Source organism: Aulonocara sp. 'chitande type north' Nkhata Bay, linkage group LG14, assembly GCF_057382095.1.
Source record: "Aulonocara sp. 'chitande type north' Nkhata Bay isolate Kocher_YH1m ecotype deep benthic linkage group LG14, A_spYH_male_GT1.1, whole genome shotgun sequence".
NCBI classification, from domain to species: Eukaryota; Metazoa; Chordata; class Actinopteri; order Cichliformes; family Cichlidae; genus Aulonocara; species Aulonocara sp. 'chitande type north' Nkhata Bay.
In genome coordinates, this window is record NC_141357.1 from 36,761,548 (window position 1) to 36,786,474 (window position 24,927).

The following is a 24,927-nucleotide window of genomic DNA, read 5'->3' on the forward strand; positions in this document are numbered from 1 at the left end:
GGACAGAAGAGGCAGCTCTCCTGTGATGGAAAAAAAGGGTATCCCTCTAGATTTAAATTACAATAGGGCCACGAGGTTCACAGAGAAATGGAGGCTAATTGTGAGTGTAATTAGTCTTGTGATGAGGGTGAATAATGACCCACATGCACTCACTAGATTGCATTTAAATCACTGACCAGCACAGGTAATGTTAATCCTCTGATTTCCTTTCAGAAATAAATCCACAGTCTAAAAGGGTTTAAGAAATCTCTGCTGCTCCTCAATAAAGCTGATTCAAAATGAACAGCTGAACTCTTCAAGAATTAAATGCATAGCGATTACAGCAGGTAGCAGAGGCAAACAGCAGGTTAACAGTCTGGTTTGGTGTCACAATATGAGCAGCTGATCTGATCTGATGCATTTTTAAAAAAACGCAAAGCACAGTTAAAAAGTTTGTGACCTTCCTGAAGAGCTGGAGGTGTTCAGCCTGCAGCTCTTTATCTAAAAGTTCGTAGGAACTGCAAAAGATGAAAAAATGTTAGAGTGCTGAAAAATCCTCGGCATTAGTTGCTTTTCTAATAACAGACTGCAGCTGGCTCCACGCACTGTTACAAACTCTTGCTTTACATTAAAAGCCACCTTACTTTTTCTAGCTGAGCACTTGAATGTGAAGAAGCAGTCTGATAAACTGTTTGCTTCAACGGCCACTTAACCTCCCGAGACCCTCCGATGCTGTGTGAACATAGTCCACAGTGATAAAAGACTAACTGGCATCAATGAGATAAAAATTTCAGCACATAATTTCCCTGTGATTCATCCACTCTTAGACAGGCTATCCGGTTCCACTGCAGGGATAATAGTAAGACCAGTACACTGAAAACTGTTTAGTGACACAAAATGTCAAAATTGGGGTTTATTGGACGAAAACTAAAAGTTTTGAAAAAGCCCTAAAAGTAATATAACATTCTGGGGTTGCGACTGATTTGCTGCCCAGCCTGCCGATCACAAACCAAAGAGCTATAATTATACCTGTGAACATGACTGATGGAGACTTACCAGCAGAGCGGCAGAGGCCAAACAGCTGCAGCTCCTCAGCTCTAAAAGATGCCTGCTGGTCACAATAATAGAGACGTGAGAAGCATCTAAATATCGATCCTCTCTTCTTTTAAACTCGTCTCTTACTTGTCTCTAGAGGCATCCTGTCCATATAACGTGTGTCTGTTCGTGCTGACTAAAGCCCACAGGTCAAATTAATCACAGACCTCAATTTACACCCGGATTCACCTCAGCAGCTGTTTATTGTGCCTGCGAACCTCTATGTGAGTCAATTCCACCTTGGCTTTCATCAGAACCATTTCATTTGTCTCAGCAGTCTCGACCTAGACCCAGAAGCTCAAAGTCCAAGCTTTGGATTTACCTCCATCAGATATTTTCAGACATCTAAAGCTTATAGCACTATCCATTTTTCACTGAACATGTCCAGAGAACTGTGTGAATGCGCAGTAAAAGTATCGTTCTGAAATAAAGTTTGTTAACAGATAAGCACTCAGGGATAAGGGCAGGGATAGCTCAGTAGGTAGAGTGGTGGCCCCATGATCGGAAGGTCGGGGGTTCGATTCCCCTGAACAGCTACCCTGAGGTACCCCTGAGCAAGGTACCGTTCCTACACACTGCTCCCCGGGTGCCCAGTGGCTGCCCACTGCTTCACTGAGTGAATGGGTTAAATGCAGAGAGGGATTTTCCCCACGGGGACCAATAAAGTACATTCTCTTCATATCAGTCTCACTCTGGGTTCTGACAGTTGTGTGTTAGCATCTTGTCTGCTGTTGTTGCTGTTCTTGTTTTTTGGAACCAGAGGTGTATTTAGACCAGAGGGTTGAATGCTAAATCATCAGTTAGAAAACTGGCTGCAAAGCTGGACTCTAACAGTGCAGTACCTACAGTATATCATTATCTGCTAATTATTGCTAATTAGCAGAAAAAAACCCACCCAAAAACGACTCCACCCAGCTCACAGGAGACACGCACGCACTTCCAAATTCAAGTGTTATAAAATTATTTCACACCCTGCACAGTTTTATGAACAATGAATTGAAATTTAAAACTTATTTTCTTTGATCATAGGTGGTGTGTATCATTAAAATCTGCCAGAGGAATTTAGTTCTTACTGTCGATTTCTTTCAGCGATGTTGAATCTGTCCACTTTGCTCACTTTTTACTAACAGAATCACACGAGATCAGAAAGGGATTAATTATACCAACTGAAAGACACAACCCCACACACACCCTCCCCATGGTGCCCTGCATTGTTCAGACTGTATGAAGAAGCTTCACCTCATAAATAATTTTACAACCAAAATGGTAGAAGGAGGGAATCCCAATACAATATAACAGCTTTGCAGTCTGAAAAATTATTCTGCATCGTATCCAGAGAGACGTTTTGTTTTGAGTCTTAACACCTGTACAAGCAAAGCCGCATGAATAATTTAGATACACAACTCTACTGGATAGACTCCACAGTTAATACCAGCTAAAGGGAATAATGACGTTTCCAGAATTTTAATGTGCAGTTGTTCCTGACGACTAACAAGAGATGACAGGAGAAGGAAGGAAATCGTTTTTATTTTATTTCACTGTACATTCTTTTGTTGAGGTCCTTGATTAGCGGTTAGCTTTGGAAAAAACAAAAGAAAAGGAAAAAAAAAACTGGCTTACAAAGACATTACATGCTTTCAGCTCCTCTCTTCTTCCTTCTCTGCACCATTGCTTCCTCTCCTGTCCTGAAGTTCACAAAGGGCAGAGGTTATGTTTCAGGACAGGCTCGTCTGTTTCACCTAACGCCTTCTTTTCTACCATCCATCACATTTCTGAGTTCTTGAACTCTATGAATTCTTTTGTTTCCATTTGTTATGGTAACATTATCAAAGATGATTAACTTTCAAAAGAGACAAAATTTTAACCAATTCTTTAGACTCTGGTGTTTCTGTGTCCTTAAGCAGTAAGAGCTCAGGTTGGAATAAGACATAATTCTCGTGAGAGAAAGGGAAGTAATGTCTTCTCTTCTATAGGAATATGGAATATGTTTCACTGCTTTGGCTTTTGTTTCATTTTCCATGCACATGGCTGACTTTATTAGGGTTTCTGATGAGAACTGTTAAGCTGACACAGATGATCATAAAAATTATTATTAAAACACATATTGGAGCCATATTTCAGATTGTAGTTGCTCAGCCTAAAGTATAAATGTGCTAGGGATAACCAGTAGCTGTGCATACAGATGTAAAGTGTAGAAGCAAGTTATGTACCCATTCGGTGGTTAACCGTTTTGATATTTATATGTATCTGAATGTCTGAATGTTTACACATGCACTTTCAAAGCAGTAATAAGTATGTGTTGAATCTACCTAGTTGGTTTTCCTGCATTTATCTGAGTGTAGGATTTCCTGGCTTCTGAGCGGCCAGTGAAGTATCACGAGGGCTGTACACAAGAAGGTGTGCAGAGAGTAAGTTATCCATCTCCATCTTGCTGTTTCTAATAGTTCTGTGAGATTCAGAACCACACAACGAACCCTCACGTTACACTCATACAATCTCTGTTGTTTTTGTTTACATTTATTTCATTTCATTTATATTTAATCGCTCATTTTGGATACAATTGTTCAGTCTTATTGTTCAGTCTGAACAATAAGCACTGCACTTTAAACTCACCTGCAGGAAAAGTGCTGCACGATAAATGTGGACTGATTAAATTACCACTGCTTTAAAAAAACAGTTACTCATTTTTAATGTCGCAATAAAGTATGTTGTAGGTGATAAGCTGCTATGGCAACGCTGCTGTTTATGGCCACAAATATGATGCAGATGTTCCAGCATCTGTTTATGCAGCATGTTATCTGGTGTAATTATGTAACAATACATTTTAGTGGATAATCTGTGCACAGCTCCAGTGTTTGTAACTTCTGCTGTCCAAGCATGTCTGAAAGTGAAAGTCTTTGAATTTGAGCATTGCATAACCTGAATTCAACATCGGAATGAAGATATTCAATCGAGCAACTCATATACACACGCACACAAATAAATAATGTATAAGGATACTCTTTAACTTGACAGGGGTAAATAAAGAGACATGACGAGTCTGGGTGGCAGAAAAGATGAAGAAATGAGAGGGGGAAGTAGAGAAACAAAAGATGAGAGCAGAAGGATGAACAGAGACATTAAAGAGTGAGACAGGGAGAGGAGTGCACTATCTAATATGGCAATAATGGAAAAAAATGATACGTATATTGGCAGAGTCAGGGTTACCATGGTGTGTGGGTGTGTGTCTGTGGGTGTGTGCGCACGCGCTCAGGGTGGTGGTTCATTTGAACACCTTAATTGAGTGTTCTGCAGTTTCCCTCTGGGTTCCTGTCACCTTGACCTGAGCTCAGAGCTCCATCAGCAAATTCTGAACGAGATGATCTCCATTAATACAGACATGCAGTAAATGTGTGTGGCAGATATTTCAATTACACCCAACACCCACGCACATACAAAGAGCAGAGTAAAAGATTGTCTTACACACACACACACACACACACACACACACACACACACACACACACACACACACACAACAAGAGCAACGTGATCCAAAGACACACACATGCATACAAGCACAGTAATGACCCCCACACAGCACCCATTCATCACTTGGTTGCGTCGCTGCGGGATACAACTAATGAGGCATCATAGTGGCTGTTACCCAGAATGCATTGCATTAGCCCTTCAAGGCTTCACGCTATTTGGCCATTCATTGACACGCGTGGAACTGAGTGCTTTTGTGCAAAAAGTGCAGCAAGTCACTCACTGCTGTTTGTGTATGGTGTGTGTGCGTTTTCTATACAATGAATGGTAAAATTTAAACAGAGTATAAATCAATAAAAAAAATGTAAGTGTGGAGTCACTGAATATCTCACAGAGCTGCAGATTTTTATGCGTCTTTTGTGTCTCATGGCTGATTTCTGCTTGAGCCTAAGTGGTCGAAGCCGTTGCCAGCGTTCATCTCTGTGCTTTACATTATGGTTGTGTCCTGGTGTTTTACATGCAGATTACTTCTGTCCCTCAAGCTTGCTCTTTCTTTCGCACCCATTCCAATAGGTTTTTCAATTTTCCTGTAGGGATTTGTTGACATCTGCGAGTCCTCATTTTGAGGCTTTGATAATTATTTTTTTACACTGAGGCGATATTTATTATTTGCTTATCGATCCATTCAAAAACTGAGGGGAAAACGTAAACACATATTTTCAGCCTTCAATTTTCACTTCTAAAGTCTGTGAGTGGAAATATCTGGAGTTTGCTACACCGAGTTGAAACGGTGACAAACACAACCAGTTAGTATGAAAACCGGTTAAACTGGAACATGCAAATGCAAAGGCAGAATCAATGGTACTGAACAGGACATTCACAACAGATGTGCAGTTAACAGAGAGGTGTCTGTTAGGCTACATCATACAGTTTGTGATAAACTATTAAAATGATGAGAATAAGATCCAGTCTCACAGCAAAATATATAAGAGCTAAATTAGTTCTAAGTTAGGCACAAGCAAACTGATCTGGAAAAGCTGCCGTTAGAAGCTGAAAGCTCCACTGCTGCTCCCATCCCTTTGTAGCTGACAGTGGATCGCTATAGTGGTCAATCCAGGTTTGTTTTGCTTGTAATCACTGCAAGTCTATGAGATTTCATTGAGATGGTCAGTTATCAGCACAATCCTGCTAAAGCCTTCCTGTGTATACTCCGTTTAAGCCTCTGGGGGTAAAAGCCACTGTTCTGGAGCCTTTAGTGCATATAGATAACTGATAATTGTCCTCTTATAATCTAACTATGAATGCAGATTAAAAAAAAACAATAACAAGGACTTGTAGTTACTCAGACTACAAACAACAACTGGTGAAAAAACTCTTGACCTTTGCCTACAGATTACTGTACACACCACCGACTTGCAAGAAAAAAGAATGAATTAAGACCAACATCGTTATTGTAGATCTGGTCTAACCTTATGTGTGGTGCATCAGACTATTATTCACAAGGCAATAAAGCAAACGGTCTCAACAATGTCTTGAAAACAGCGAGTATTTCTCAACCATAAAACTCTGTAACTCTGCGACATGGTATAGATGAGGTGGACCAGCATCAAATGTCTGTCCCCATCACTGCAATTCCCAGGAGAAAGGGGAAGAAAAGGTGGGAAGGAGAGCAAACTCACCACTAGTCTCAGGTGGTCCTGGCAGGCTGCAGAGAACGAGAGAGAAAGAAAAGCAGATGAGTTTGCGTTCACTTTTGATGTTTTCGTGAACATTTTGCAGCAAAGACCTAAACATCGATGGCTAAAAGTATCTTAACAACTCTGCACACTCCCACAGGCGCGCACCAAAAACACAAAAGCATGAATACGGAGTGCAGCATCCCACATCAGCTCAAGGACAGGAGGAGGGAGAGGGATTTACCACGAGAGACAGATGGAGGGAAAAATAAAGGGGGCATAGAGAGTGTTTAAGAAATAGGCAAGTAGTAATATAGGTCAGTCATGACATCTCATGTGTATAGGTGTCAGTTAATTAGGTGCATTATCATCTTCATGGATTATGAGCATAAACTTTAATACGCACACACTTCTGTGTGTGGTATGTGTGTGCAGTGTTTTTCTGCCACAGCAGCAGATGTTACAGGAGCAGAGGGACCAATGAAGAGACGCAGGGTGAGACAGATGTATCCCTGAACTGATACATTAGGTTGATTTTTCATATATTTTCAGTTTTGGTAAATCTGAGTCCTCCACTGCAGATTAAAAAAGAGATTGCTTGCTGACTGGGGTGAAGAAATCATTTTTAACTTGTGATAACATTCTGGTTTTAAGAGAGTTTTACTGTCCCACAGTGGCAAGCAAACAGGTGTCTCCACCCTTAAGTTATGGTTGGATTTTCCTCATGCTGGTAAGATAGGATAGGACTCATGCTCAACAGTGTGAGTTTTACCAGGAAAAACATAGTCTAACCTTTTAAATCACCAAGTCACTCATAAAAGTGTTGCCATGGTTACAACAAAAAGTCCTTAAAATGTCATGCAGATAATCTCTCCTTATCTATCCATCCATCTTCTGTCACTTCCTGTTTGCAGAGGCAGCCTTCTAAGCAGAGAAGCTCAAATCTCCTTCACCCCAGCCACCTCCTCGACAGGAACACTGAGTGATTCTTAGTCCAGCTGAGAGACAGATCCTTACAGCGAGTCCTGGGTCTGCCTCCCTGTAGGACACATACCTCATCCAGGAGACATTCAGGAGGAATCCTAGTCAGATGCCCGAACCTCCTCAACTGACTCCCTTTGATGTGGAGGAGTCACGGCTCTACTGTGATTTCCTCCTTTATGGCTGAATCACTACAGGAGAGCCCAGACACCTTTTAGAGGAAACTAATTTCTGTCACACTAATTCTAATTCCCACATTTCACACTGAGCTGTGAACCACTTCAGTGGGAGCTGAAGGTTACCAGCTGATAAAGTCAGCAGAAGCACATCATCTACTGAAAGCAGAGGGGTGACCTTGCATACTTGGCTATGCATAGAAATTCTATCCACAAAAATCTGGAATGTGTCCGACGTGTTGATGGGATGAAGGACCAGGTCTCACTATAACTGTGCAGGGACCGAATGGCTCATGACAACAGACCAGATACCCTGCACCCCTGTAGCACTCCCGGTGGATCCCCAGAGGGTCCAAAACCATAAACCCTGGTTTGGCTGACACATTTTCCAATAGATAAATTCTAGAATCGCATTTCATAATAACAGATTTAATACATGGCTAAATGTATAAAATATATAAATGGATAAATAAATGGATATATGGATTAAGTAGCCTGACCACAGTTCCATTAAAATTCTGCTGGTGAAAATTCTGATGCTATAGATTATATTCACATAATTATTTTGCCTTTCTGAATAAAATTAAACACAGCTTCAAACCACAATGAATTATACCATGTAAACCCTTTAAAACTGGATTGACAGTGTTTACTCAGAAACACTAGTTTCTTTTGTCTTTCAGACATCTGTTAAGTCTGTTTTTATCTTCTTCTAATCTACTGTCATGTCTCTTCGTGGCAGTCACCCCCACCTGTACCTCCTTTGCACCTGCTGCATCACCCTTTGCTCACCTGATTCCACTGAAACCTCTCACCACTCCCTCTTTGCCAGGCTGACTTTGTGCTTTTAGTTCTCTCAGACTCTTTCTGCCTGCTCTGTTTGTTTGCCTCTATGGTTCTGGTAACTTTATACTCTAAGTAAAGCTTGTTTTTGTATCAAGATTGTGGGCTTTCTGAATTAAATTTGATTTCTTTTGTAGACGTGCATATTTAAAACAAAATGTGCTGCATCCTTTTTCCACTGAGAGGGAATAAAAAATCTTTAATATTTGCTTCTCATAGTGTTTTTTTAAACCTAAATTCAAATTCTCTGTACTTATGTGATGTATCAACTTAACACTGCATAACTGACTGATGATGAGAGGATAAAATATAACATACCGAGGGTCTTATTGATCAAATATCTTAATATTTGAGAAAAGAGATCTTTTTAGGCTTTTTTTTGTTGTAGCCGGTCTAAAAATCTGAGGATCTGTCTGATTTGGGACACAATTAAAGACAGAGAGATTAAGCCCCACATCCTTCCTCCCACAGTCTTATCCTGTATTAAGAGGCAGATGGAGCTTTTTCTTTACTCTATCAATAGCTGTCTATCTGCTGAGAGGGGCGGCCGGTCTGAGATGGAAAGAAGGAGACGACTAACTGCTCTGCAAGTCAACACATGTGATGTAACTCAGCAGACCGAGAGGACAGACTACACGCTGAAAATCACACCTCTTTCCTGAGTTTGACCAGGTTTGAATGTACAATCAAAACACTTGATTGTGCTTGAAAACTAATTTAAACTTCATATTACATGACACAAACAAGACATCACGCAAACCAACCACCAAAGCAAAACCGGAAGGGAACAAACAACCAATAACTAACAGGGAACAGGAAAGAAGAAAAGCCAGAGAGATGATTCATGGAGGGAGTTAGTGTGACAGATGACGATGATTCAAACAATAGGGTGAGATAGTGGCAGATGATCTGTGGTGGCGATATCTAAAGGGAGCAGACAAAAGGAGAAAAAGATCTGAATCCAAAACTTAAAAACAACCCTTGGACCATGACATGTTTACATGGTGCATATAAAATGGTTTGTACAACCTGTAAAGGTGTTGAAGTTGTTGCTTTGATAAAGCTAAGCTCTCCACAGTCCTCAGGTGTGTTTTGTAGGTGTAATAAAGGAGCGGTAACCTTGCATGTGACACTCATAAAAATTAGATTTTCTCCTCGCTCTCTGCTCAGAGAACAGCTGATGTAAAGGTCTCGGCTAAAGGTTGACTGCCAACACTTTCGTTACTGATGCATTTCATCAGGAGAAAAGATGCCATAGTTCACCACTCCAAAAGATCTTCGGAGCTGTCTCTCTAATCACAGTGCTCTTTAAACCAGCATGGCTCTCTTTTTTCCCCTGTTACATGAGGTAAAGTGCAGTTATGCAGCACATCACCGCTCTTAGCTGCTGACCCATCTGACAGCATTTCTAAAGGTTGAGTCAAACATGTTGAAAATGAAAAAGCCTTTAAAGTGTACAGAACAATTCATTTTCTCCAGTCAGGTTTTTCCACAATGGGGATAATAAGGCCAGTCCGTACCTATTTGACTGTCATGGCAATGAGAACCCTTTGTTTCAGGGTGTCCCTTAATAAAGTGACGATAGGCTGAAGCAGCTTCAAACAGACTCAAGTGTTTTGTTTTTGTGTTACTGCAGAGAGCATGACACAGGGGATGAGGAGTATCAGAAAAAATAAAGTAATTTTCTCAAGTATTTTGTGCCACAATTCAACTGTGAGCAATCTCCTCACAAAAAAGTTTTAAAAATGGACAGATGTCTTGGTCAGACCCTTAATTTTGGTGAAAGTCCAACCAGTAAAACTGCGGTTTACTCACTGCTCACACTGTCTCAGAGATAAAAGGTGCAGGCATTTCCTTAATTGTGGCTGCTTTAAATACTGGAGCTTCAGACTTTCCAAACCAGCAGAGAGACTGTTCTCTATAAAATGGGATATAACATCCCCGGACCAACACTTTGAGTTTGATGGCCATGTATATAAACATATCCACTTAGCCTTGACCTGCCTAAGTGGATACACTCTTTATCCCTCTGACGTAAAAGGCCGTGAGGCGGGCAGGCAGCTTGGAAATCCAAGTTTGTGAATATGATTACTCAAGAACCAGGCGACGCAGGAGGTTCAAATTGATACCAAAGGTGTACGAAAGATTTTGGACGAATTTGAATCCAAGACATTGACCTTTAAGATCAGAGGTCAAGTTTTCTGACAATCTTGTGAATACTAGAACGTGAGAATAATGTGATGTAGGTCCCAAATGGTTGATTCTGTTCATCTGGTTGTAGCGTTTTCAGTGGGAGAACACTACATCCAGATAAACAGAATCAACCTTTTGGGGTTTATTTACCTGGATGATTGAGCATGCATCAAGCCAAGGTGATGCAGGATTTCTAAATTGATACCATAGGTTTATCTACTAGAAGGCTGAGGAGTAGCACTGGTAACCAGTAGTATTTTTTAGTGTCTCACAGTCTCCAGTCTTTGCATCTGTAATATCAGCTTAACAAACAGACTTTACACGAAGCAGAGATATCATGAATGTGCTGTGCAAACATGAGGAACATGTATGACATGTATGCATTATGAATGCAGATTTAATGAAGGGAAAGAAAGTACGTTTCATATTTCATGTATTTAAAGGTAAAGATCAACATTTCTGAACTGTTTTGACTTACTTTGTTTCAAATGCAGTTTGATATTTAACATATTTATTGCCATCAGCGTGCCAAAGTTGATGCCATTGGGCACAAACTCTATTATGCATCAGTAAAGAACATTGCAAGATGAGAATTAACTTTGTTAAGTCTTTATTATATAGTACACCATCTAAGAAAGGCTGTGAGTGGACAGTATGAATGCAAACTTAGTCCTCTGAAGTAGTCGTCAACATTTGGATTAATTGCTCAACCAGGTCGGTTATATTGAGACCTAGCTTGGTATATTTTTTAACCAAATTTTAAACTCTGGAGTCTCTCAGTGAGGGTTAGCAACAATGCTAACTGGGAAAACCACTTAGCATATTTCAGTCTAGCAGCTCTGAAGCTCAGCAATCCTTATATCTTTTTTTTTTCATAAATGGAAATGTAAAAAATAAATGCTGACGTTTTACAAGAGGCAGTGTGGACCTGTGTTTGATATAGCTGTCAGGCACTAATAGAGTCATAATTTACACTCACGACTGTACTTTTGAAAAGCGCCAGGCTAGCTGCTTCCTCGTTTCATTCCCAATGCCAAGCTTGGTTAGCCAACTGCTGGCAGCAGCAGCATCAATCTTCTAATCCAACTCTCCACAAGAGAGTCAAAAAGTGCATCAATCCCAAAAAACTTTTCTTAGCGGAAACATTCAGCTTTATAACCGAAACACAATTATTACATGAACTGTTTTAAAAAATTAAATCATGCTGCTCTTGCATGCAGTCATAATTGTTAACCTTCATCTATATTAGCAAGCAAGAAACCATCAAACCTTAATGAGAATTCACTTTATTCTCTAAATATGCAATTTATCTTTCTATATAAATGTCCGCCTTTCACCTAAACATTTTATTGCCACAATCTAAGAAGTTGGAAAAAACAGTCTCCTGGAGATTTTATTCAGGAGACTGTTTTTTCCTCGGGGGAGGAAGCCAAAGCTCTCATCAGCACATTTACAGGGAGCCAGGTCACTGATTTACTGATTAGAAACAGCTGCAATCTCTGTTGTTTTGAGGAGAGATGATCCGCTTTCACATTTATGAAACGTTGGCAGCTGAATAAAGAACATTAAGTCTTCCAGTGAGGGGTAATCCATCAATATACTAGTACTGTGACATGGCTGAAGCCTCCGAAACTATAATGACAGTGCAAAACTGAAAGCGTACAGAGACCTGCTGAGTCTTCAAAGATATTTTTGGTTCTAAGTAATTTGAATGAAATTTAAATAAGTGAATTAAAAAAAAAACCCAGAGAATAAATACAGTTGTTTACTTGGGGGAGATATAAAAAATTAATGAGAAATAAAACTTGAAGAGAGGAAAAATATCCAATACAAATGTAAAATCTGCAAAAGCTTTGTTTTATTTGTTCTTTCCTGTATTCAAGAGGATAGAGAACAGCTTTAGAAGCACAGATATCTGCTTTCAGTTCTAAAATGGTATGTCCAGGTGACGCATCAATGAGAACGAATCAAACATTTCCTGCATCCTAATCCAACTTTTAAATTGGTGCCTTCATTTCAATGCAAATAGTTGCAGCAAAGACGTAGATGGATGTATAAAAGCGTTATGCACACCTGTTAAAGAGCTTAAAGAATTTCAGCTCATGGCAGGATATGTATGCATACATACTGTAAATTGTCATAATGCAACCGTTAAATGGATAAAGTATCTCCGTGAAAGCACCAAAGAGCTCTTGACACAATTTATTTGAAAACCTTCAGGCTGCAGGGTAAAGCACGGAGCGCTGCAGAGAAATGAAGGCTGCTCTCGCTGTTATGGTCCTGCACAGACGACGCAGCGCTGCAGCTCTGAGGCTTCTCATTTCTTCTATTCTGACAAGTCCATTGGCTGAGTCTCTTTATGAATTTGCTCGCCCTGCATCAGTCACAATGACCCCGGTTTGGCCCGTGGGTGCTAAATGTCAACAGCAATGACTCTGGTTGACACGAAGTGCTGAGAGTGAGTTCAAAGTGAGTGGAAGCCTTCAGAGATGAGTTCAGACACACTTTTGGTCCATCAATCACCAGCAGAGCAAAACATATCAGAAAAATGCCAAAACAAAACTCCAGGGACAGTGAGCAGCCACGAATAAAGACAAACTTACCAAAGCTCAAAAGGCAAACCCACAGAGGAACAAACTGCACATCTGAGTGAGAGTTACACATTCACAGCGTGGATATTCTCCACCAGTTTGGTGAATCAAGCTGGCAGCTTTCTGCTCTATACTGAAAGACTTACCACAGTTAAGCAGTCCAGATGGTCATGCATAAACAACAGATCCTGATTTTAACAAAATCAGGATCTGTTGTGATTATGGACAGAATTACAAGTGTTGTCTTGCTGATGAGGTGGGACGACAGTGAGGGAGAAAAATTCTCTCATTGTGTGCAGAAAAAACCTGCAGGAAACTAAACATCCAGATCCACCAGGATTTATCCTGTCAAAACCAGTCCATTCAACACAAGGAATCGCCACGGTCAGTGAACACATCTAAAGAGTGCAGATTTTCCTGTAATGATGGAAACGCTACTGAGAGCCTGAGAACTGCATTCAGTAAAAACAAAAAATGATTTAAATCACCAACTTTATTAGAATTCCTCCCAAGACGGCCACAAATGTCTCTTAAAATAAAATAAAAAAAACACTCTTTCTTCCTGGTAAAAGGTTTTTTTTTCCTTCCCACTGTCAGCAAACTGCTTGGTCACTGAGGGTCATCTGATTGTTTGGGTTTCCTCTGTATTATTGTAGGGTTTTTACCTTACAGTATTAAGCTGATTTGGCACTATATAAATAAAATCAAACTGAATTGAGTTAAATTAATTTGGACCACGTTCATCCATGTAGATTTTGAGATACTTCCTGGAAAAAAAAAGAAAACTTGTCCTTGTAGTTGTGAAAAGTTAGGAGATCACTAAGGATATAAGGTAATACCCCAAAGTATGAGACCATGAAGCTTGAATTTCGAGTTCCAATTTGTACCAGGGTTCCTGTAATAGCTGCTGAGATATTTAAGTCTGGACCAAAGTGTTAGAAAGACAGAGTGACCTGACATTGCTATCCTCAGAGAAATGCTGCCACTGGTGCTGAAAATAAGCTGCACCCATTTAAAGACCCATTTAAAATCCTTGACACCAGATTCTGCCAACACGAGTGAAACACCAGGAGAAGAAAAGAGCGTCTTAAATATTTGATTTTCCCCCAAATTCAACAATGAAAGAAATTACTGAAAAAGACTGGAGCTTTGTTGTTACCCTGCCCTCTCTGCTCTTGCTCTTGACGAAGGCGGTCGCACTTTTCTCCTCCTCCTCTCCCTTAGCTTCCCTGCTTAGCCTCTTATGTCCTTGTCTAGTCTCATGTTTTTTGTATTACTTTTCCCTGGAACACTCTCTCACAGTCTGTTCTCTAAAACCTAAAAGAGGAATTATGGATTGGATCAACTGGTCTCTAAATGCAATTGACACCCCTTTTTCAACGAGAAGTTTGGGCTCGGGTGAGCCTGAGTGCTGAAGATATCTACCTATTCAGAACCATGGTAACAGGGTTCTGGCTGATCGGAGCTGGCTTGGCCCTGAATTATCGAAGAATTAAGGAAGCGGAACCGGCTGTTCAAACCCCCACAAGGCTGCCCGCTGGGATTGAAACGATGGGAAGAGGCGTGAGTTTCTCAAAACGGGCTAATTGAGTGCAGCACGGATAAGATCCTGGAGAGGCTACGGCTGCGGTGAATATTCAGAATAAGACCTCTGAGTGCAGACTGGATTACATCTTGGAAGGGCTCGCTCGGAATAACATCTCTGAGCGCAAATTGGATGACATCTCGGGGAGGCACACTATCGTGAGTTCTCAGAATCGGCTCTTTGAGCACAAGAATGACAACATCACAGAACGCAAGTATGGCAAAGCTCACAGCTCGCCAACGGGAGATTGAGAGACCAGTGTTGGACTGTAGAACTGCTTTGAAATTCATATGAGCTGTTCGCACTAAAGTAAAAAGCACCATCACTTCATGCGGATACCCTTTGGGCGCCAGCTGTGGTCGCAATGCTGGAGCCGAACAACAACACCCTGATAACGACTGTGTTTAGACTGTTCTTCCCACTCCATGCAAGGCCACCTGGGTTGGCTGGAAGACTGTTTGCTGTCCTCCCAGGAGCCCAGCATGAGTAGAGGTCTCTTTTTTTTCCTCTTGTACTTTCCCATTGTAGTGTATATTTCAGTGGTTTTTTTTTCTGTAACGCTACCGATCTCCGACCTGTATCCCCATGTGATGTCTGTGTTGTGTGTGTAAGGTCGGGGGGGGGGTCCTATTTCACTGCAGGGCAACCTGCACGTGGCGAATAAAGCCTTGATTGTTTGATTGTTTGATTTGAATGTTTTAAGTCGGAAAATTTTACTTCTCTGACTTTACCACAGCTTAAGTGCAACAGAGCTCTTTTTAAAACCACACTGCTCATCATTCATTCAGAGAATACTTGAACTTCATTAAACTAAAAAAGAGGAAACTTGGGATGTTTTTAATGGGTGTGCTTACTGCTGCACTTGTGGACTATAGGGAATCCAACAGCTGTAGAACATGCCCAACGTTGTGGTATTTAATATAGTGATATGCAACAGGTGTTTGGTACAGCTGCTATGAAACACATCTGGAGAGGATTTAAACTTTTCATTTTACTAATTTGGCTTCAGCAAAAACCTCTTTGCAGTAAAAAAAAAAACAACGATCTGAACCACATCGAGACTGATAGCTGTCATCTGATAGTGATACTGATAGTGGAGATGACAAATCTTCAGCGGTGACATCATCATCAATCAGGTCAACAGGAGCAAAATCTCACAGGAATGTTTCCAAGATTTTGTTAATGACACCGAGACCTGAGGCTGCGTATTTAGCATTGCTGTTCCTAATAATCAAGTTTGGAAGTTTCAGAGTGCAACAGCCTGGTGTGTAAGCCTCAGACCTAATTTACAACTTTCTACAATTTAAGAAGCTCTCTGGTCTCTCATAATGGGATAATAATACGTTATTTGTTCTTCCTTGAGCTGAATATGTTGCCCAGCACTTCAGGAGTCTCTCATGCGTCCCTCCTCTCAGCCTCCACCAGATTTTCCAGTAAGTCTCAAAAATGTCCATCAGCCACCTGCCTCCTCTGTTGCACCAACGCCAGCATCTGCACTCCTTGCATTTGCTTACTATCTCCTACCTTCATCTGAGACTCAGCTCTCGATGTTGCCACTTTCTGTATCCAACCATCAGTAAAAACTAATTTCGCATTTTCACATTAAAAACAACAACAACTCTCTTCTGCCAAATTCTCTCTCCTCATTTCACAAACTGGCTCAAAGCCCCATGTCTGCTAACGTTCCCCAGTGAAGAATGACTGATAAGTGCTTCTGTCAAATGCAATCCAACATTATTATTGGATGTGAAACAGAAAAGCCCTTCAATGTCCAAAAACCTCTGTAACCTCTGCAGTTGTACTGCACTACACTTTAGGACGGCCGTCTGTAAGAAGCCGATTAGAAATGACACAAACTTCAACTCCCATTAGTCTTATCTACGCACCACACAAACACTTACATCAACATACAACATGCACAGTGCAAACCGGAAGCATTCCAACAATGCATGGAAAATGGAGCTTTAAAAAAGGGAAAGAGTTCTTCCTTTCAAAATAAAATCAGGTAGGCAATAGTTTTTGGATTAAAAAAAAATAATACTCCAACTAAACTCCAGAAGCATCCACTCTCCGTGTACTCCTAATGCTCTCAATTTCTAATAATATATTGTAGTAAAGTTTATTTAGCCTCCTATTTATAGTCTTTTCTAAACTCCTCAAGCACAGTCACCACATGATTGACTTGTGACTAAACCGTTACTTGTTAGTTTATTAAATGATTTTTTTAAAACCTTCAATCTTAAGATTTAAATTTGTATGTTTACATTTTTGGTTTCAAAAAACTTGGTTCCTGTCTGCATCCTTCTTGGGACTACAAAAAAGCCTCTCTTTCATCTCTAAGAGCTCTAATTTCCTGTTAAGCAGGAAGCCAATTTTCCAAATCAGTGCCTCTGTAGACACTAAACGAACAAACTTGTAACAAAAACTGTTCGTTGGAGTGAAAGAGGTGAGGGCACAGACTATATCAGCACAGCTTTTCTGTGCTTTAAAAATCAGTAAGTGGAGAGGTACAAATAATACAGAACCTCTATGTGGACTTTAAAGCAGTTTCAGTCTATTTGTGTGCGAGCAGATTGACATATAGATCTTGCCTGATTGAAGGAGCTTAAGCAGCCAACACACTGAAGAGGTGATGGCAGCTCTCTGCAGACTCCACAACACGCTCAAGGTGCTGGCTTGGCTCAACTATGGTGCAGCTGAGAATGGTGTAAATCATACCCTGTGAAATTTAACACCTATGGGAGATTTTATAGTAATGTGACAGACTTGGAGAATGCATAGAAACGAGCACTGAAGCTGTTCTGAAAGCTCGAGGTGGAAAAACAAAGAGCTCAGCAATTAATCAACAGTACGACCTTTTAATCCTGATCCTTATGAAAGGAGACACTGATTTGTACTTAAAAGTCACTCGGCTTTTATGGCACACATGTGAGTTTCTGTAGCATTTCAGGAGTGAGGATCCAAATGTAGGACACAGGTAGTGTTATAGTATGAACACACGGGAACAAAGCCCGGTGAACATAAGCTGCACAACAGGCAACCTGACAAAGACAAGGGGGACAGTATATACACAGGGGACACAGAAATGGATAAGGGCAGAAGTGAAGAGAAATAACACAAGGACGAGTTTTGATGCATCGTAAACACTTCTTTCACACGCTGAAGTAAAATAAGAAGTAAAATTCAAATTCAAATTCAAATTTTATTTGTCACGTACACAGTCATACACAGTACGATATGTAGTGAAATGCTTGGACAACTGCTCGTGACCTAAAGAAAAAAAAAGGAAAAGGCTATGAATAAGATAGGAAATAAATATGAAAAATTAAAAAGGGTAAATTTAACTAGGGAGGAATAAAATATAAATTAAGGTTAAAAATGAAATAACTGTACAACACAAATTAGAATGAAGGGTAAATTTAACTGGGAAGAATAAGAAAATATATAAATTAAAGTTGAAAATAAAATAACTGTACAACAAAATACACAATATAGAACTACACAAAAAACCATGGAAACTAATAGAGACAGGGGTAGAGAGTAGGCACGGGAAATTAAGGAAACTGCAAAGACAAAAATACCACGACTATGAGAACGACTAAGAGAGTGGAAAGAAATTACACAACATGGTTTTTGTTTGTGTACATTTTATGTATATTCTATCTGTAGACATGCACTTGACATTAAAGCTTAGAGTTTATTTTATGTTATTTTGCAGATCACTTAAGCTACAGCTTTTGGACCCCAGGAGGTCCCAAAACCACCCTTTGAGAACCACTTTTCTAAACATCCCAGTGTTAGTCGAGTCAGCGTGCTCACTTCACTGACTTTAAGTTACTATGTGCTCTCACTCTTCATGTTCTCACACTCACATCTTCTCCATCTTTAACTGATGTAACTGAAACATGAGGAGTAGGAAAAACAAGCCCTGATGTAAACTTTGACTTTAGCAAACACAAAACATAAAGAATGGAAGAGCTTTCAGCCCCTTAATGTGACTAATGTCACATAATCTGCAGAGTAAATGCCAACAGCATTATTAGAGTTAGAGGAAAACACACTTTTTAAGCCTTTAAGAGGTCGTCTGAAACTACTGCAAACATTTGAATATCATTGTAGCTGTTTGCTTTTTGTTATGCAACATCATCATATAACAATGCAAAGCTGCTCACTCCTCAGCTGTCTACAATAATTCCTCCCAATCTTAAATTATACAATTTAATCTTCACGTCCTTCTCCTTCACTACGCAGGAATTACTGCGTGCTAAATCACTCGTTAGTCGTGACGTTGAGGAGTGAAGAGCTGGAGGCAAACGTCGCGCTACGATGAATTCACTCAGGGCGGGATGAGAGCGTAAACCCACATTTTTGATTCCAAGCAACGAGCAAGAACCTTTCTGCTCTGGAGACTAATTTCTTCCTTTTCACATTATTGCATCCAAACACTCCCACACTCTTCCTCTCCCTCATTTCCTCCTTATTGTGCTCAGCTTTAATCAGCCTCTTTCATGCTCTCGTCTAATTATTTGGTGTTTATGTATTCATACGATGTGTTTGCTTTTTACGCTCTCTGTTTTGACATCATAGTTGGAGACACAATGACCTCCTGTCCCTCTGTCCTGATTATGGTCCAGTTATTTATTATTTTTGCTTGACCTCTCTGTTGCCCATAATTACACGCTGCGGGTGTGACTTTGTACTGATGCCTTCTTCTTCTTTCACTGTTCAGCTCGAAACTACTCAAACTCTTGTCCCTTGATCTTCTTAGTTTGTTCTCTTCCTCTAATTTGTGTTGTTTCTAAAAGTTTGCATCCCTTCATTAAGCACGATAAATTTACTGTAGTAAAAAGATCAGTGGATTATGAAAGGTTCAGCTGGGAAGCATCAAATTCTTCATTTCTGCTACTTTAATCAAAACTTTAATAAACCCTCGAAATGAACTGGGAAAAATATTCGATCAGTCCTGTCGTGGAAGACTTTTACATTCAGATTTCTTCAGGGATTCCTTTTGATGTCATTTCCACAGGTTTATTGGCCTCCCTCTGAAACATTTTACTTTACTTCTGGCAGTAAATTGTAACATTAGGAGGTGTGTTAGACATTAGGAGGAAGAAACAGAGAAAAATATGATAAAAAAACAATAAAATTACTTATTTTTTCTTTACAAACTAATCAAGTTGGTGAAATACGAAGTTGTATAGACTCTAATTGGACTGTTTGGTATATCACTGTGCATCTTCAGGACCTTCTTGGTTAAATCTAATTCAGATGACTCACAGCAGGTGAAACTAAACGAAACATTAAACACTTGATGACTTAACTGATAACGAGCCATAGTTGAACAGTCTAATCCCTGCAGATTGAAAAGTGACTGCACGATATGATAAACAAGTAGAGATGGGATGAAATGGGAGATTAACAAACAACGAGATGATGTTTAAATAGAAAGTGATCAAGTTGTGAATCAGAGTCAGTTAGTCAAATCAAATCAAAATTTATTTATATAGCACATATTAAAAACAACAAAGTTGATCATAGTGCTTCACAGTCAGTAAAAGCATGAGACAATTAAAAGAAAACAATAAGAAAACAGGGCAGGAAACAATACGTGACAACACAACAAGCCAGATAACAGCCAACTAGTTAGAATTAAAAGCCAAAGTAAAAAGATTTTAAGACGTGATTTAAAAGACTGGATAGACTCGGCGGTACGAATATGAACAGGGAGGTTATTCCAGAGTCTGGGTGCTACGGTTGCAAAGGCCCAGTCACCTCCAAGGTTGTGCTAGGAGCATCTGATTGGACGATCTAAGTGCTCTATTGAGATTGTACAGATGGAGGAGTTCGGAAAGATAGCTGGGCGCTAAATTATTCAGAATTTTAAAAGTGAACAAAAGAATTTTAAAATCTATATGATATTTAACAAGGAGCCAATGTAAGTTGGCTAAAATTGGAGTGAGATTCTAGTACCTGTTCAGAGAGGCGCAGCTGCATTCTGAACTAACTGAAGCTGGTAAAGAGAAGAGTGTTGGAGGCCCAAGTAGACGGAGTTGCAGTAGTTCAGTCTGGGTGTGATGAATGCCACACATTAGTCACATTAGTGACACATTAGCATTAAATCTGATGAATCGCTATTGTTATTGAAAAACTGAAAGAAGCATAAGTTAGGTGATAATGGTTATGGACAGAGGTTTGCTGATCTGATGCAGTCTCATTGATGGAATAATGAATGAACACATAAAATGATGCACCAATAGGTAGGTGGACACAAATGGCAAATCGTGTATAAAAAGCTATTATTGCTGAAAAGTTCATGCAATAGTTTTGTTCAACCCCACCGACACTCTGGGGTTTTGTCAGCTGTTTTAGATTTAATAATTTGTGGTGGCACACAGAGCCAATATTAAGAAAATGCATCAACAGCCAAACATTTCTGGATCAAAACAAATTAGAGGTGTGCGGAACAAAGTATGAACCGACACAGGTAATGAACAAATAAATTATTTGAAATGTTGAGATCCTGCACCTCGAGCTGCCCTTGTTATTCCTCTTATGTTTCCAAAGGAAACGCAGAAGTAGTGTAGCTGGTGTATCTGCCTTCAGTCTGTCTTTCCTTTCTCCATCTAAACACACAAACACTCTCCTGAATAATTCACACCCACTACCTCCTCTCCCACACTAATCTGTCGCCTCCTCTGCGTCTCTGTGGCCCGTGTCTACATGATTTGTGGATGTATGTGTTTGTGAGTTACACTGCATCAGTGTGAGCGTGGTGTGTAGGTCTGTGTGGTCTGTGTGGTCTGTGGTTTTGTTTACGGGTTTGTGCAGCAGCAGGCTCTCCGAGCAGGCGCACACAAACACAGACACACACAGACACACACAGACAACAGCGTTTTAACTTACAAGTAGCTCAGCTCTGTAGAAAGCCACCCACTTCTGCTCAGGACTCAAACCACAGCAGCGTGATGAACAACACCGAGTTGTTGGAGTGAAGGAAAGTGAAGGAAAACTCTCCCCGAGTCCTGCTGGGCACAGCGGCTTTTCTTACAGTGGCGACTGCAGCATGAGCTGCTGTAATATTTTCACATAAATGAGTGCCCAATCTGAGCCACAGAAAATTCATCTCCACTTTGATTAATCACTAAAGTTCAGTTGCAAAACTGGAAAACATTTGCCAGCTCCATTTGTTTAAAGATTCAAGTCATAATAACTAATAAACCAAAAAATGTCTGTTTATCCACCCTTTGTGTATGTGTTGTAAACCTAGAAGTCATGAATGATAACTGAGGTGGCCAAAGTTTGGGTTCCTGCCTGCTTCACCTCAGCTTATCTGTGCCGTTTGACAGTGTTTGTGCAGTTGGTACCTTCTGTAACATTTTAATGCAATTATCTAACAACTAATATGGCCGACTGTGCAGTTAACTGTCGAAAAAGTCTGTGGCAGCTTTTACTTGCATTTATTAGCAGGTATCTGCGCCTGTACCAATAACATATATGGACTGTCTATGTATGTATCTTGCTAACAAGCTTGCTAGTCTTAGCTAAAATGGTAACCCTTGACTATAAAGGGCCCAGAACCGATCACAGCGGGCTGATATCTGTATCTCTTATGCATGATCTAGGACTCTGCCTCCTGAGCGTCTGGATCCTTTGACCTGCAATCGATGAACCAACTCTGTGTGACTCTGCAATGTTGACAAGCACCACAAACAAAAGTTGTAAAACAATCATGGCTTTAAGTTTTACAGCCTACACGTAACAGGAAGGCATTGCAGAACTCTTGCATTTGACTGCTTTAGCCTTGGTAGGTATGCATTAACAGTCAGGCATTACTGTAACAGTAAGGTCTTCAACTCCACTAAAAAGTGAAGCACAAACTATTCAAAGAAGTATTTTTTAATATCTGAAAGATAATTTAGAAAACTATAATTTGGGTGCAGGGCGTGGGGCTTTTTAGGGCTTCAGTCAGGGCCCGTGGTCATGACTGAGAGGAGAAAATGTCTCATTTAAAAGGGATTAGACACAAACGAGATGGAGGATGAGTTTTTATTGACTGTCTGAGCGTCTTAATGGTGGGTACAATGATGACCCACGGCGACACAGCCCAGAGGCAGATGGAAGAAAAATGTACTGAGTTGTGCAAATAACTTTGTGGGTTTTTTAAATGCTGCAAAAGTCTTTGTTTGAATCAAAGAAGTGGGATTGGTTGACAGGATGACAGAAAACTCAGCAGAGCTGCATAATGTGCCACACTGATGTGAAAGTAGCTGGCTAAAGTGAGAAGCTGTTAAGACTCACTGCTCCTCCTCCTGCTTTATGTTAATGATTTAATATACTGGAAGTAGTGCGGTGTGCTCGGAAAAGTGACAGGCGTGACAGTTTAGGCAGATTAATAGATGTAATTCCTCCTGTGACAGCAGAACGTGAGATTCGAGTCACACCTCATAAAAAAAACAGTCAAAAATGTTAACTTCAACACTTCCAGCTGACAATTCTGACACTGACGTCATTAGGTGCACAAATCAAACACACCCCAGAATAAGCAACAGCAACAAATTCTCTAGTTGTACATACTAAAATGATGGAGGTCGCTTTTGAGTTTGAAACGTGAAGCCAGTGCAAAAGTGGGTTTATTTTAAATGGCCAAGTGGACGACAATCAAGTGGACCAGTATGTTAGTAACGAAAATAAATCTTTTTGGCATTTTTTTGGCCTTCAGACAATATTTTTTGGCAAATATTGAATCTGCAAATCTCTGTCAGACTGTTTATTCCTCCAAAAGAGTGTTTCAGGCCCGTGTACCAGCGTGTTTGGTTCACCTCTAAGATACGACAGCACTATGACACTATTTCAGTTGTTTTCTGTGTATTATACATTGTATCTCATTGCTGTATTGTGGAAGGAAAAACTTCTGGCAGAAGGAAAAATGATCAGCTGATTAGAGCATCTGTGTGTGATTAAATGGAATTAAAAAGCTTTAAGTTAACAAGCAATCATTACACAAATTTAGAAAAAAAACTGTTTTAAAGGAAGTTGTTGCAGTACAAAGAAAAAAGAAACATGGTGGGTAACCTACAATTTGATTTAAAAGACGAATTAGTAAATGAACTTTGTGTTCATTAATGATCTCCGATGAGACTACGGGATTATTCCAGACAGTGACAGTGACAGCTTGGGAAATCTGAAGGAAAGCTGCTGAGGATGTGGAAAGATCAGGATTGATATATGGCGAGAGCAAAATCCAACCAAGTTGCAATATTCTTGCTGGTCAGGTACACATAAAGCGTACTCTAGAATAGATTACTTCTTGGTATCAACTGAGTTGGTTCATTTTATAAAAGATTGCCAGTATAAGGAAATAGTAATTTCGGACCATGCAGCCGTTACTTTGACTTTCATAGAACCAAAACTGATCAAGACTCGATTTGAATGGAGGTTTCAACTGAAGTGGATGCAGGATAAACAGTTTCTTGATTATTTAGGTAAGCAAATTAATGAATACTTTGAATATAACTCAGATCAAACATCGGCAAGTGTAAGATGGGAAGCCTTTAAAGCATACTTAAGAGGGCAAATTATAAGCTATACTAGTAATAAAACAAGAGAAAGAAATCAAAGGATAAAATATCTGGAAGTAAGAATAAAAAAGTTAGAAGAGATTAGCTTTCAATCAGGTCAAAACAATGAGTATATTGTAAAAGAACTATTACTGTTGAGAACGCAATATAATGAAATGACAAGTGAAAAAGCAGCTGTTAATTTATTGAGATTAAAGCAACAATTCTATGACCAAGGTGAAAAACCCAGCAAACTCCTGGCATGGCGTATAAAAAAGATGGAATCTGAAAGGGCAATTACAAAATTAGAAAATTCAAATGGTAATACTATAGTAGACCCATTAGAGATAAATAATGCATTTAAAGGATTTTATGAAACACTATATAACTCTGAACTCAATAATGTAACTAGAATGCAATCTTTATTTCTAGATAAACTTGAAATACCAAAAATTTTAGAAAAAGACAAAGTAAATGTTGATAGGCAAATTAGTATACATGAAATTATAGATGCAATAAACTCCTTAAATGCTGGCAAAACAGCTGGTCCAGATGGATTGCCAATTGACCTTTACAAATATTTTAAAGATAAATTAGCACAGCCCCTCTTAGATATGTATATAGAATGTTTTAATAATGGCAATCTTACTGACTCATTAAGGAAGTCCCTGATAATACTGCTTCCTAAACCTGGAAAACTAAATAATAAGTGTGAAAATATGCGTCCTATAAGCTTAATCAATACAGACACTAAAATTATTTGTAAAATTTTTGCTAAAAGAT

At 39.7% G+C, this 24,927-nt stretch overlaps 1 protein-coding gene across 3 annotated transcripts in view; it reads right to left on the reverse strand.

Annotated features, from left to right (window-relative positions):
• Window positions 1-24,927, reverse strand: part of slc8a2b (solute carrier family 8 member 2b) — a 212,269-nt gene that overhangs the window by 94,789 nt on the left and 92,553 nt on the right. For all 3 annotated transcript variants that reach the window (XM_086262439.1, XM_086262441.1, XM_086262442.1), the window contains one exon: window positions 6,222-6,247. The gene's annotated coding sequence lies outside the window, so the exon portion shown is untranslated. The remainder of the gene's footprint in view (window positions 1-6,221; window positions 6,248-24,927) is intronic.